Source organism: Pezoporus flaviventris, unplaced genomic scaffold (genome assembly GCF_033815535.1).
Source record: "Pezoporus flaviventris isolate CSIRO_AGI_PZ_B2104156 unplaced genomic scaffold, CSIRO_AGI_Pfla_v1 ptg000013l, whole genome shotgun sequence".
Lineage (NCBI taxonomy): Eukaryota > Metazoa > Chordata > Aves > Psittaciformes > Psittacidae > Pezoporus > Pezoporus flaviventris.
Genome location: NW_026892561.1, coordinates 36,636,855 through 36,652,574, shown reverse-complemented (window position 1 = coordinate 36,652,574; position 15,720 = coordinate 36,636,855).

The window sequence follows — 15,720 nt, the reverse complement described above, 5'->3', positions numbered from 1 at the left end:
TGCAACTAAACAGGCCAGCACAGAAACTGGATTTTGAACCAAGATCATCAGGGGTTTGTTTGGAAGGCACTGGGAGGTGCCTCTGCTGTGAGTTGAGCGGGCTTCAGATGAGAACGCTCTGCTCCCTCAATAAATCCTGTCTCGGCTGGCCTGGCTGCTGGGTGCGGACTCCTGTACAGGTCTCTGTCAGCAGAGCTGCACAAGCACATTACCTCACTTTCAGCCCTGCTTGTTTTCACACCGAGCCAGGTGTGTCTGTGTGTGCACCTGTGTGATGTGCACATGCAAGAGAGAGGGACGGGGACCCAATTACGGCTTAGCCTAATAACAGCACTCACAGTGTGTGGCAGAAGTTTCCTGGGCTCTTTCCTGTGCCTATGAACATTTATCTTTACTGAGGGAGAGGCTTCCCTCTGACTGATGTCAGGGGAGCAGCAGGCTGCAACGCAGGCTGCAGCCCTAATGCCATCTTTCATTTGCTGGGCCTATCCATTTCCAAATAGCACAAAAGCTCAGCTTTAAGTAATTTCAGATCCCCAGGGAAGGAAGAGGTGATAAGAGGGTGAGTGAAAGAAGCAGTAACCTGCTGCATTACATTCACATTTTCACAAAAGCCCAAGGTGATCAGGCTGTGCTGTGAAAGGCAAGGCAGTCAGCCAGGGTGCTGGAGGCTGCAGAAGTGCAGGATTCAGGGTGGGTGATGCATGGTGATGGTGCACCCTGAAGGACAAGGAGGGTTTGCAGTGGCTTGGCCAGCCAGAGCTGCTGCTGTGCCCTGGCACTCCAGAGGCAGGCAGGTTTTGCTCAGCCAGTGCCTCCTCTGGTTTAGGTGTGAGCTGGAAGGGGACATCCCATGCTGTGTGGCTGCTGGGAAAAACAGAGAGGAGGCAGGACTTTCTGGTGCAGTGTCACGGTATCATGATTGGCATCGGTGCTTTGTCACCACCCTGATGTATCCCGAGGCCCCTGTGACTGTCCCAGGTGGCTCCTGGGGCTGCCCCACGTGCACAGACCCTGCTGTGCCCAGCGATGCTGCTGTGGGGACTCAGCCCTGTGATTGCCAGTCAGAGCGCACTGGTGGCACCAGCGACACATGGGATGTCACCTGCCAGGGCAGGACCTTGCCATCAGTTTGGAAATAGCTGTGCTAGAAATACAGGCCAGACAGCTTGTGTCACTGGTCCTGGGGAGCAGTGGGGCGATTAGCAAATGTGGCTTTTTCCTGGAGTTGAGCAGCTATAGGGTAGTTCTGGGTATCGGGGCTGGCCTGAAAGCACCTTGATGGGTTTGGAATGGCATTGCCACAGGGTGACACCAAGGCTGCTAGCCCCAGGAGCCTGGGCAGGTAATCCCCTGTCCCACAGCCACCCCTGGAGGTGGGCCAGGCTCTCGGCGCTCTTTGTTTGTGGCTGGGGAATGTTCTCCATAGGCTTGGGAGCACCTTTCCCTTTCTGTGGGGGCTGTGAGGGGTACACCTTCATATGGCCACTGTAGCCTCAGGTTTTAAAACAAGAAAACAAAAAAGCACCAAAACCCATTCCCTTTTTCCTTTTGTTCAAAATGGCATTCCACTGGGAAACTCGCAGCGCTTTTTCAGCTGGGAAGGATGTAGTGAGGGAAGCATTTAATTCAGCTCGGGGTGGTTTTCCCCAGGCACCACACGCGGCCCAGCACAGCAGCTCCCCATGCAGCAGTGCCTGCCCCATCCTGACCCACACAGTCCCCAGGGCCATGACTAAGCACCACAGGCAGTGTAGATCTGCACAGAGTTATATATAGACCCTGCACGCAGCCCGGGCTGTGCTGCCTGTGTAATTACCTCCCCTTCATGCCCTGCTGATTGCAGGCACTAATGAGCTCAGCTGCAGAAGCCACTGTGGCAGCCTGGGGCTGGCTGCTATGGGGCTGCCAGCTCAGCCTTTTTGAATGCCGCTGCCTCCAGGAGCACCCTTCTCAGAGCTTGCTGGCATTCCTGTGCTGGGTGTCCAGCCAGCTGGGGACTGCTGAGCCATCCCATGCCCTTCCTTCAATGGGAATTCCTGGAAGAATGGGGACTTCCCATCCCCATCTCTCCTCACACTTTGAAGCCAGGCACACTAAGTCAAACCTGAGGACCCCCTCCTGGAACCATTGCAACCAGCACTAGCTACTACTAGCACAAGCACAGTAAAAGATGCTCAGAAGACAGACTAAGAAAGTTGGGGTTGTTCAGCCTGGAGAAGTCTGTGTGGAGAACTCATAGCTTTCCAATATGTGAAGGGGGCCTACAAGGAGGCTGGGGAGGGACTCTTCATTAGGGACTGTAGTGATAGGACAAGGGGTAATGGGTTTAAACTTAAAAAGGAGAAGTTCAGGTTAGATATAAGGAAGAAGTTCTTTACTGTGAGGATGGTGAAGCACTGGAAGAGGTTGCCCAAAGAAGTGGTAAATGCTCCATCCCTAGGCAGTGTTCAAGGCAAGGTTGGACAGAGACTTGGGCAACATGGTCTAGTGTGAGGCATCCCTGCCCATGCAAGGGAGGTTGGAACTAGGTGATCTTAAGGTCCTTTCCAACCCAACCATTCTGTGATTCAGCAGCACCGGTGTGCCACTGAGTTTGCTGCAGTGACTCTGTGTCAGCAGCTCAGGGGTGGACAGGCAGATCCTAGTCCTTGGGGCTGGCACTGTGTCCTTGGGTCAGTGCTGGTCCCCTGCCTAGCAGAGGGATGTGCAGACTCCAGAGGTCAGACCTGGGTTGTTTGGGGCCCTTTTGGAAATGCAGCCGGAGAAAGGGGAGCTGAAGATGGGACACAGTGCTGTGATACAGGGGGACATAGCTGGCGGGAGCAGGGCCCTGCCAGCACAGGCTGGCGGCAGGGATGGGGCTGTACCTCACTGGCATTGCACCCACGGGAGAGCTGCAGTGGCCCAGCCAGGGCCCATGAACGAGGACAGTGGGTTTTACACTGAGGTTACTCAGCCCAGAGCTGCTCCATCACGCCTATTGCCTTCCTGCTCCTTGTCTTCTCACTACGTGCTCACAGCTTGCCATGTTTTTCCAGAATGGAGAAGAAGATGGGAGTCTCCTTGAACTCTTTGAGGAAGATCAGGCTGTGGAAAGTAGCTCCTGTAGCTTGAGCTTAAGTAGAAAATTCAATTTCTTTCCTTGTATCACTCAGCATTCACAAGAAATTGCACATAGAGCAAACAGTATCCCCTATTTTCTGTCCAGCTTTGCTTTCAGCCCCATGCTTGAGCTGCATGGGATTTTTGCTCTCCTCTCCTGTGTTTCATAACACTGTCAGTGTTTATTCTCTTACTCGTTTGTACTTCTTTGCCATTTGAAACAATCAATTGTTGGTATAAACTCACCTAGGGAGCAATTACTGTAAGCCTAACCCAAACAGGCGCTGGGGGTGCTCCATTAAGCAATAGAACCACCCTCCCCTTTCTGCTGCTCCCAGAGGATGCAATATTTACTTTTCAGCTCTCTGCTATTCATACGGAGCGCACTTCGGCCAGCATGCCAAGAATAACACAAACCATAACAACGGTCTTAAGAGCTGAGATGGAGTTCCCAACTTCGCAGGACAACAGAAAAAGCCAACCTGTGATTTTGCCTTTGCTAAGCAATGCCTGGCTGCAGCGGGGCAGGCAGGCAGCAGCACCACCCAGAAATCTGCCCCCAGAGAATAAAAAGAGGCATGAAAGGAGCAGTGAGCTCAGGACATGGGTCGGTGACTGATGGGTTTCCCTTTTAATGAAGGTTTTTATTAGGCAGCTGTATTGTTTGTTGAACTTTTCCTTACAAGCTTTGCAGAGCCGCAGAGGACACATTCCATGGAACTGTGAGTGTTTCAGCCAGGTTTTCAGGAGCTCTGCCTCTGACCATCATGAGCCTCCATGGCTTTAATCACTAATTGCAAACAAATTGCTGCCCGGTCCTGTTAGTCCTTTCAGCATCATCAGGGCTCGGTTTGTGCAGTTCTCCTCTGGAAACTGTTTATTGGCTAACCAGCTGCTAATGGGGAGCAAATTACCTTGTTGAGATATTTCACAGGAATATTGTAGCTGTATTGTAACTCAGTGTTAATTCTCAATGTTAATTCAGGCAATTTGCCTGTCAGAAGAAAAAGTGGAAGCAAAGCAGTCTGGAGCTGCCAGAATGGGCCTTAGGCCTGGCCCTAGCAGGAGGCTTTAGTGTTGTCCTCCTGGAGAAGGAGATGCTCAGCGGTTTGAGGGGTGTTCCTGAGAGCCAATGTTCTTCCTGGGACAGATGTGATCCCACTGCTGTTGTGGGAGGTAGGAAACTGTGCCCCGTGGCTCCAGCTCCCCTCCAAAGAGGTACCTTCAAACTCTTTCTCCCAGCTCACTCCGCATGGATTTTGCCCCCTGCAGCCCCGGCAGGGCACTTGTTCCTGGTGACAGCTGTCACCAGCACAGCCCCAGCACTAGCTTCTCCTTCCACTCCTGCTCAGCCATTGCTTAGCAGCAATTTGTGACCCTGCTGGTGACAATCCTAAGGCCGTGCAAGCCACGGGCTGCACACAGAGCCCTGTTCACGGAAGGCACTGTGTGAAGTATCTCCACTTACCACCTACAGACCGCTTGCTCAAAGTGCATTTTGCGTCTATTGAAAGATTTGGGGCCTTTGTCATAATGTATCCCCTCTTTGGAGCTGGTCAGGATAAACAGATCCTTTGAAGCACTAAGGGCAGTCCCAGTTTAGGGAGCAAAATTCTTGCAGATGCCCTGTGGCACATGGGGCTTTCAGAACTGTGTCAGAAAGCAAAGATGTTTGTTTTTTCCTGCATCATGCTTTTTACTTTCAAACTCATCTCTTCTATGCTGGAGGACTGCTCTGGCTACCTGGGGAACACAGCAAAGACGTGCCCTTCCAGCAAGATCTGCCGAGCTCGCGAGAGAGACGAGTTTTATATGGAATGCTTAACAACAGCAGCAGCAGTAAGGAAAAAATGATATTGAGTTCCTCGGCCATGGAACAGGGGCATGGAGTGCTGGTCAGATAAAGGATGCTCAGTGCAATGACAGACCCTATGGTCCTGCGGCAAAACCAGCCTAAAACCATTATCTGGAAAATGGGGGATAATGGTGACATGGCAGAACCTGCTACTGATGCTGAGCTGTTCAGGAGAGGGAAATGAAGTAGAGCCAATGTGAAGAACTGCAGAAAATGTGGTTGATAAGGAGCAGTAGGTAATAAAGTGAGAAACTGGAGGCCAGCGCAATGTGCCTGGGCTGACACACCAGAGTTTTGCGTTGTCAAAGCAGATGATGTTGCAAAAATAGGAAATACAAGAAGTCAGCATCATTAAACCAAATGTAATGAAATATTCCACCATGAGCCATATACTTGTAAACTTCAAACACTTTTTAGCAGATGCTACTAGATTTCTTTTGCCAGTCATTGCTCAAATTAAGTTTCTCCAGGAAAGAATGAGGATATCAAATGCAGAGTTGTTCCATCTTCTCCTTCCCTCAAGAGCTGTGTGTAATAAGATTCATTACTGAGTAATAATAATAGGAGAAGTATTTAAACAATGCTGGGCTGAGGAGGGAGTGCCAAGGCAGTTATATACTTGTCATAAAAACAGAGTACCAGGTTCTTAATGAGTAAATGTGTCAGCTGAATTTGGGCAGCAGCATCAGGCAGGCTGAGTGCGTGCAGTAGCATCCCATCAAGATCCTGACTGAGAAATGGCTCTGTGTTCTTCAGTACCCAGTTACCAGTCTGCAGTTCTGCAGCTCCTCCTGCCCATGGGTTCCTGCAGCCCCTGTTTAGCCAAGCCTCCATCTGAAGGAGCTATATTGTCCTGGTTTTAGAGGGGAAAAAGAAGCAGAGACTGAGAAACCACTGACATGGAACCAGAAGGGAATTGCTGGATTTTCTGCCTGTCCTTTCAGCTGCCAGTCCCAAATGTCCCAGACTAGAGGAGACGAGATGCTGACCTGGGAACCAGGTGTCCTGGGGTGATGCAGCTCCTTTTCTCCATTTCATTTTCATACCCCTCACAGGGAAGCGATGCCCACCCTGCTGTGGTTGGGATGGGGCAGTTCAGCAGCTACCTGGAGTATCACATTCACACTGGGAAGGACACGGGCCGGGGTGCTGGGGACGTGCCTGTAAAAGCACCAGGTGTGGTGGGCACGCAAAGTGGCATGGGAGGGTGGCAGGGAGGGCTTTGGGGAGAAAGCAGTAGAAGTCCTCAAGCAGGAACACTTGAAAGCGAAGTCCCCCTGCCCTCAAAGTCACATCTCGGACAGGACATGGAGTTTGAAGTGCCACCGCACCCAGCAGTGCAGGAATGCTGTGGGCAGACATGAATTATATGTAATGGTCTCAGCTACATTTATCCTCCTCAAAATAACTTTTCTTTCTGCAGATCAGTTGTCTGAAAACCATAATTGATACTCTCCAAGCGCTTTATAGCTGCTTGCAGAATAGCAGCCTTGGTAATGCAAGAGCAGGCATGGACTGACCAAAGCTAAATCAGTGCTGAGGCCAGCAGCAGGGACTGAACTGAAGGAAAGGACATTTGTGGCTGCCCCACACCTGTGAGCTGCAGGGAGAGTTCCGGGATATTAGCAATGGGCTGGGGGTCATCCTGTGTGAGCTGCTCTGAGCAGGGGTGCAGGGAGCTGCAGTGCTGGGGAGGCAGTGGCAGCTTCTCTGCCTGGTCCCCACCATCTCAGCAGCCCCTTCACACACGAGGAAGTGCCTGACCTGGGAAACATCTCAAGATCATTGCAGATGGCATGGCATAAAGATAACCGTCCTGCTAGGGCTTGCCTCTGCATTTCCATGTTCTCAAAACTGGAAAAACAAAATCTCCCCTGTAATCCCAAAATTCTTTTGATGATGAGAAAAGGCAATTGAGGAGTTTTGTTGCACACCCTTCAAGATCAAATGATGATTTATTTAGAACTCACATTTAGAACACGACATACAAGCTCAGCAATTAGCTGGAAGCAAATATTCCTCGTTTTCCATGAGTGTGTCATTAGGGTAGTGTCTCACCAGTTGAACATTACCACTATCAGCTGCAAATATTGTTGAATTTCAAACCATTTATGTGTAGTTTACTTTTTATATTTCCAAATATTGTTAATTCAGTCTCACTGCTGCCTCGGAAGTAATCAGATGATGGTTTCGTCTCCTTTCAAACTGCCATAACAAACAACTGTTGGAAATACTCTGATACTTCTACAGCTGGAAGTATCGATTGCAATGAGAGAAAATGCCCCTTTCAAGCAAATCTGTAATAGTTTATTTTCCAGATGAAAGAAGAACTAAGGTATTGTATCCAATGCACGTAATGTGTGTTTGCTGCTCATCTCCAGTGTCTCCTACAGCAACTCAGAGCCACCAGCAGCCATGCCCAATGCTGCTACAAAACCTGGCTTACTATTGCCTTCCAGACCCTTGACGAACCTCTGCAAAAAAGGCAGGAGGGTATTTAGGAGTGAGGATATATGCTTTTTCTATAGTTATGAATAAATCTAAATCTTTGCCATGCCATTTCCCTGTCTGGATTGGCAGCGTGAAGAGCAGAGACCTGGGGTAACCCCACTGGGTGAGCTCAATCTTGAGCACAGCATCCCGGCATGGGCTCTCCCTGTGGAGAGTGGCTCAGGGTGCTCTTAGGAAAACACAGAAGGAAAACTGATGCTGGGGTTTGTGTTGGGTTTGTGTGGAAGGGTTTGAGGTTTCCAGCCTGACTCCCACGCCAGGTGCGAGGTCCCCTGGTGCTGTTTGGGACTGCTTTCTGGTGGGTCCTCTGCTTGCACCAGTTTCCTCCTTCTTAAAACAAAGCAAATTATAGAAAAGGGGTATTTGTAGGAAAGGGTCCTCACCACCACCTGTTCAGCCCATGGCCCATGGCGGGCATGGTGCGGGGAAGGCCATGGGGCTACTTCTCTCTGCAGCATCCCACCACGGGGCAGGAGCATGGGTCACAGCCATTCCTTACCCCTTGTGAACAGGCAGTGTGTGGTTTACTGTTTTAGGAGAAAATCTGATCTCAGCGCTTTCAGCTCATGCCCAGCCCTGTGGCACCAGCACCAGGCCTGTGGGACCCCTTCTGAGAACTCCTACTAGCAAAGGGAGCAGATAGGCTCCTGGTCACCAGGAGCATGTCTTGGAAAGGTCCACGATGCCCTCCTGGCCCATGGCGTGGATCTTGCTGGGGAGTGCTGCAAACCCAGGCTGAGGGAATGTCAGGTCGATCCTGAGGCCTGAGGACCCTTCTCCTGGAGCTGGGCCCCTCAGGGGTCTGCAGAGGAGGATGGAGACATCACTCCTCACTGTTTCTGTGTCCTCCTCTTGCTTCAGCCTCCCCTGTGGCAGCAGCACATAGTGCTCCACAGAGTACATGGACCAGCAGAACTCCTTGTCCACTTGATGTGGAAACTGCAGTTTTCTAGCAACATGAAATTTGTATGCACCAGGGAGCATCACACGATCTGTGTCTGATGAGGAAGAAATGCTTTCAGATAGGGCAGAGATCTTTGGTCACAGGCATTTGATAGAAATAAAGATTGAGGAGAGCTGTATGAACAGTGATAAATGTTTCCAACAGACAGGGCAGAAGGGCAGTTAATCCCTTGGGCCTCAGCTATTTTTCTTCTTTCAGAACAATGCCAGGTGAAAATACCTGCCCACCATGTTGTCTTTAAAACTGTGAGATCCTGAGAGGAAACTAAAAAGCTGTTGCTGGTCGTATTAAGTCCAGTAAACAATTTCAGCCCTGAAGAAAGACTTCCCATGTGTGTTGCATGGGAGACTTTGCAGCATGATCCTTGGCTATAAATCAAAAAGCGAAATAAATCAAGATGTGGTGCTTTATTCTGCCTGGTCGGGTGACAGCCCCAAACACTGTCCGTTCCTTGCTCCCAGGCCAGGCTGTAGCAGTGGCTTCTGTTCTCTGCTGTATATTCTGCATAAGGATAACATCAACTAGGCTTTCTGCATGGATTTACATGACGCCTTGCAAACCTATGCCTCCAGAGAGAAAAACGGTAGCATGAAAGACAATATCTGTTGGCAGCTTTTGCACCTGCCAGAAGGAGGCATGAAGTATCTCCAGTCATTATTGCTCACACAATGCAGGAGGGACACAGGCTTTTTGCACATTGAATGTTAAAAGGTGGCGTCAGCTTTCACAATAATTTAAGGCTGGCATTCCTTCCTGCCTTATTATTGCTTCCAAAGTGCACCAAAGGGCATCTTTCGTCTTTTTAGGAGGCTTATCGTTATTAGATATCACAGGCAAAAAGCTTGAAACGCTCTTGCCGTCTCTCATAGACCAGCTTTGTTCAACACCCAGCCCAAGGCACAGGGTATCCCTTTTATCTGCACTGTGGGACACTTGGCAAAGCGGAGTGAGTGTCCGAGGAGGGTGAGTGCATTCTGATGTCAACCCCTCCAGCCTTTAAAGCACAGGCAGTGGAGGGTGGGACGGTGCTTCTCCTTGCACAGGGGCACATCTGGCTGCGTTGCAGAACAACAGTGGGTGTTTGTATGTGTGTGCAGATGTTTTTCTGTGGAAGCCGAGGCAGGAGCCCTAGGGCAGAGCTGCAGGTGACTGGGGAGGATAGGTAAATAAGACAGAGAAGGGAGGTGGCAGCCACAGTTATGCACAGGGGCAAGCAGCAGCTCACCACGCAGCTGTAGCCCTGCTGTTTCAATGCACCTTGGATACTGAGGGCTTTGTTTTCCTCCAGCGTGGGAGGTGCAGATGGGAGGTGAGACGCAGATGGAAATCTTGAAGGGTTTGGCTGTGTTTTATCAATCCGTGTTGTTTGGAAGGGAGCTATCCTCCAGCAGCAGGGTTTTTCTAGCCCTGGCGCTGGTGGGACCCCTTCCCACCATACAGGGCTCTCCTGCTTAACTGAGCTGGTCCCACACGGAGGCTGCCCTGGTCTCCCTCTTCCCGGAGAGCAGGCATGCAGACCTCAGCGCCAGGCCCTTCCTGGCAATTAGCAACCAGTCAAGCTAATCAACACCTCCCGGCAGAGCACCTCCACAGCCAGGAAAACGGGCTCTGCACTTGATCCGGTGCTGGGAAGCACCATCAGCTCCGGCCAAGTGAGCTCCACTTTGCGAGCAGGCTCTGTGCCTGCTGCAGGATGATGTCCCAAGTCCCCCTGGAGCAGCAGCCATAGGGAGGAAAGCCCTCATGGTTTGCAGCACACATGCTTTTCAGCATGCTACGCCATGGGGCACAGCGAGTGGGGTTGCTATGTATTTCTAAGAGGTGATAAGCAGCCCTGAACAGCTCTTGAATAATGTCACAGTCTGATTTCCAGTGCTGCAGAGCTCCTCCATTGGGAAGAGGAGCCACTGAAACTGGGTCATGGCCTGCGCCCTGTTGCTCATGGAGCAGTCTTCCACCCTTTGAGTTTCAAAATACACACAGCACCCTCCTGTCCTCTTGGGGTCTCCCACATCCTCATCCTGTCAGTGCTGCTCTTGGTTTGTGCTGGAGCAGGGATGAACAGACCTGGGCCGGGTCCCTCTGTTTCTGCTTCACTGTCCCACTGGATTCATAGTGTGGGCAAAGCCCCAGCTGCAATCACTGTGGGCAGGCAGAAACATCCCTTCCAGCAACTGCGTCCTCCATGCTGCCCGTGGTCAGACCTGCCCAGAGCCTCCTGCAAAGCGCACTCCTCAGCTAATGTTCCCAAGGGGGCAAACAAAATTCTCTTCCCTTGGCCAGGGTGTGGATTCCCCCATGGTGCTGTGCTAGGGGACGGGGCTGCCTCCCTTTGTGTGCACTGGGGACTGCCTGCTGGAAGGGATTAGCTGCAGCTCTGAGTGCAGAGCAGGGATTATGGGCAGGGCAGCCTGCCGAGCGGTGCTGATGTGGAGGATTGAGGGGAAAAGAGGAGCATGAATTAAATGATTGCTGGGCAATTAATTTCTGGGCACAACTGCTGCTGACAAGTGCGCTGGGCTGAGGGATTCCTGCTCCATTCTCACAGGTTGGGCGCAGAGGCCAGCACAGCCCTGCTCAGCTGTGGCCCCAGTGGCATGGAGCTGCCCTGCCTGTGGCCAGCAACTTCAGCATCACACTCTGTACTTCAGAGCTATTTGCAAGGAGCTGCAGCATCACCAGAGAAACAACCTGACCTGATGTTCCACCACGCTCCTAAGGGGGAGCTCTGAGTAATTACTCCAATTGAATGCCAAAATTACAGAGAAGCCAGTGACCTCCACATGAGGACAGATTGCTGGATCCATCTTTAATTGTGGCTCAGGTGTTCAGCTCTGCTGCCTCCACTTTGAAGTATGTGCTCATTTCCCCTCGTGGGTCTCTAATCATGCTGCTTGTCATGACCATTTTATCCTCTATTTCTAGCACGCATGTCAAGGGAGACAGTCTATTAATCAGCCAAGTTTTATTTATTGCTTCTTGTCAGCAGTAAAGTATCTTCCAAAAAGGAGCAACCAGGTGTTTTCACCTGGTTTTGCCTGGGAGAGGCATCCATAAAAAACAGCAAGTGACAAGCTCACAGGGACTGTGATTTTTTGCACCAGGTAAATGATGAAGGATGGGGCTCAGCCAGGCAGGGAGAGGCCAGCCATAAATCCATGACCCTCCCTGAGGCTGTCTTTATGCCAGTATTTGTGCAAGCCCATCAACAGCTTCTCTGCATTCCTGCAGCCCTGGTGCACCCCACCAAGCAGTGCTGGCACGGGGGCAAGCCCCAGGGCAGGGCACTGGTCTGTAAGCACAGATTTTGTCCATAGAGGAGCTGCAGGGCTGTGTCACCCTCCTTGCCCCACCTGAAACATGCTCGTCCCAGTTTAACCTGAGCTCAGCCCCATGACAGCAGTCATGCTGGAGGCCACCGTGGTGCAGGGAAGAGGATTCATGTCTTCTGGGAGTTCATCACTGTGCACGTCTGGTTGCTTCACCTTACTATGGTGTCTCGGTGTTGGTGACTGCACCCATGTGAACCATGGCCCTGCCCTCCGGCCGCATCACCCAGCACACAGATGTAACATATCCCCAAGGAAATACCTGCATCCCTGGTGCGACAACAGGCCAGAGTTTTCACCCAAGCTGCAGTGCCTGAGCACTGAGTGGGACATCCCTGGGAGCTGCCCCGGGGGGGGGGGGGGGGGGGGGAGGGGGGCGGGGAAATGGACTCACATCTAATATCACAGAACCACAGAATCGTGAGGGTTCAAGGGACCTCTGGAGTCCAACCCCCCGTTTCTGATCAGACCTGTCCCATGCACAGAGACGAGCCAGCAGGACAGCCAGGTCAGGGGCACCCAGGCTGAGCCCACCCAAACCTTGATTAAAGCATTGCCAGGGATGGGCAACTCACCACAGGCTTTGACAGAGCATTTCAGGGTCTAGGTACCTTCACACATTGAAATCCATGCTTTATTTCCAACCACAGCCTTCTTTCATCCTTGCCTGCCAAACAGATGCACTGCCAAAGATTTAATCACATCAGAAAGAGCTTTAATAAGCTGGGATCAAGTTAGCCCTTTAACCTCTTTTTATGGCCCACACGGATGGTGTCCAGGGAACTCCTTTCCATGAAAAGTCTGTCTTCCCATTCCTCCATTGCTCTTTGTCTTCCTCTTTGGACTTTATCCAGCTTCCTGCCTCCTCCTGAAATGCTGACCCACACTGGGCACTGCTCTGCAGGGGGCTGAAAAACCCTCCTGCGGGGCTGCGTTCAAGCCCTTCCTTAGGGAGGTATCTTTGTTTTGGGGGGTGCCAGCATCCTGGGTGCAGCCCCCCTTTGCTCAGGTGTCAGGAGCTGTGCTAGGGGTACAGCCTGCCCCTGGGGCTGTATCAGTGCCAGGACCACTTCAACAGAGCCTTGGCATCTTCTGCCTCTGCTGAGAAACCGAGAAGGTGTTAAATAATGGAGGGCTGAGAATTAATCCCTGACGAAGGCCCCTGAAAACACCCTGGCTAAGCAGCAGTGTCGCGTTCGCAGCAATGCTTGGGAACTGCTGGAGTGTCTGGATTTCCAATGCACCAACTCCTTGCGCTTGCTCCAAGCAGCTGGAAGTGCCAAAAGCCTTACGCAAGCTTCTTACATCAGCACTGTCACAAGCCTGGCTGATAGAGGCAATCTCAAGAACATAGATGTGCCAAGATCTTGTCCATGAAATGGTGTTATTTGACACTAATGATAATTCCCCACTTCAAACCTTTATCGGCTGAACCTGGCCGTGGCCATTTCGACCCCCGGTGCAGGACTGATGTCAGCTGGACTGTCCTGGGACATCCTGTTTACTCCACGGAGGTACGGCAGCGTGCCAGTGCTGGGACCCTGGGGAAGTCCCAGGGACCTGGATGAGCTCATTAGACGGCTCCTTACCCGGCTCCTTTACACTCACCAATGTGTCAGACCTGCTGTTTAAAAATCTAACCTCAGTGGCTATTGTTTAACATCTTCCTGAAGCCCTCATAGGTTGGAAAGTGTTTTATAATGATTGTATTTTATTTTATAACAAGCTGTATTGTTTGGCTTTTGCCTCCCAAATGCTGAACAGAAATATTTATCAAATACTTTTCTTTTCTGGGTTGTTGCCTACATGATTTGTCACCCTCTACTTTTTTATTTGCAGAGATTTCCATGCAGAGATTTCTTCATGTGCTCACTAATTCTTTCATCAATCTTGTGGGCTCCTGATGTACATGCAGTTTGTCATAAACTCAGTCTTTTTATTCCAGTCTTTATTTCTGCAGCTGCCTTATCACTTCAGAAGCTTGTGCTTCGCAGGCCTGCACCATCTCCAGGCCACAGCTTTAGGGAGCTGGCTGACACATGCTGCAGCAGCTCTCAGCCACGCTCTGGGGTTTCTATTTGCACACACTGCTCCTGGCCCATCATTTCCAGGTTTCACAGTGTGCAGTTTTCCAACCCACTGACTGCTCCACCGGGTTGGGCACCGACCTGCTCCCCTTGGGCTGTCCAGCCATTGCACCAAGGCAGCACCCAATAGAGCAGAGATGGAGGTGGGTTGTGGGGCTGGTTCCTGCTGGCTGCCAGTCACCCCCAGGAGAGGCAGATAAGCCTTTACTGCTTCCTGCACACGTGCTTAAAAGCACAGGGGCCACCACCCAAAACCTGCCTGCATGCAAAGCACTGGGATGGGGAGAGGGAAGGTGAGAACTCTGAGAGGTGATGCTCCAAAGGAGCAATTAATTTCTTCTCTACAAATTATCTAATTGCAAACTTGTTTTTTAATTGTATACTCTTGGAAGGAGGCTGGGACATATTTCTGCCTGTGGATCATCAAAAAGCTGCGTGGCAGCTGTTCTTGGTGGTTGGGAATGGTGATCTCCTCCACCAGGCTGAACAGCTTTACCCCTGGGCTGCCACCCTGCTCTAGCCCCTTGCTCCTGCCTTGGCCACCTTCACCCCAGCAAATGCATGGGTTGCTCGGCATCCCAGATGCCTCTTTCCACCACCCCAAGCAGAGCTTCATGCAGAAGCAGAGCACGGGCTGCCCATCCACAGAGTGGGGACCAAAGTGCTTGGCAGCCCCCGGGCTGTGAGTCCAGCATCGCTTGTTTCCCAGCTTGTTCCCTTGTGCCCCAAAAAGGCTTGTCACCCATCCCAGCCCTGAGGCCCTTCCTGCAGGGCTGCAGGCCCTGTGCAGGAGCTCATGTGCCTGGTTCACTGTCATTGAGCCTGGCTTGCACAGGGACTGACTCAGCCAGTCACAAGTAGGGGGAAATAAATAAGAAGATGCCCATGGGAAGGGCAGCATCCCAGAGCACAGGGTGCTGCTCCCCAGCTGCTGTCCCGCTCACCCACACCCTGGGAAACCACAGTGACAGATGCCGGTAAGTATGAGCATGACAAGAGGTATGATGACCTCACTGGTACAGGGGCTTCTCACAGCTGCATGTCAGCAGCTACCTTGGGAGGGCTCTGACAGCTGAGTAAGATGAACAGCTCTCCTGACACCAAACGCAGTCCCACAGCACGAAACACCTGTGCATCACCCTCACTTGCTTTATTATTGGCCATCCATTGGCTTTGTGCACCCCAGCTCGTCCCTGTCAGGCTATTTAGGCAATGCAGGCAGACACTGGCACTCCTGTGTTTGTGGAGGAGGGCTTGTTCTTTGTCATGCTCAAGACCTGCAGTGGCAGTCGGTCTTCCAGTTCTTGGTAAGCTGGGTGGTGTTTGACCTGTCTCACTGTAGAAAAATTGCTCATGATTTTGAGGTGGCTTTTGTTGAGTGTCATGTTACGACATGGGCCATAGCCCTGAGATGGTGGTGTAGCCCCAGCAGCGATGGAGGGCTCAGTTATCCTTCCTGGTCTGTGTCCACTAGCTGTGCCTGCAATGTCTTGTCCTTTGTACCATTTGCTTTGAAGGTTTGCTCTGCTGGTCAAGCAGCTTTCCCCTACTTCTTGTGCCAGGAGGCTGGTGTGGGGTTGGACCAGGTCACTACAGAAGTGGCTGGGGGGGGGGGGGGGGGGATTCTCTGTTCTTGGAGGTCTCTAAAACTCAAAAGTCTTCATGTAGCATTTCCAATGGTCCTGCTGGGAGCAGCAGGTTGGACCAGACCTCCAGAGGTCCTTTCTGACCTGTGTTCTATTTTTCTCTGGGTGCTGTGTCCAGCACAGGACAGTGATTTATCAGTGGTCCCACCACTGCAGGGCAGCCTGGTTGCTTTCATCAGCTGTGGCCTCCAGGTCATGCTCTCAGCAATTGTTTCAATTGTTT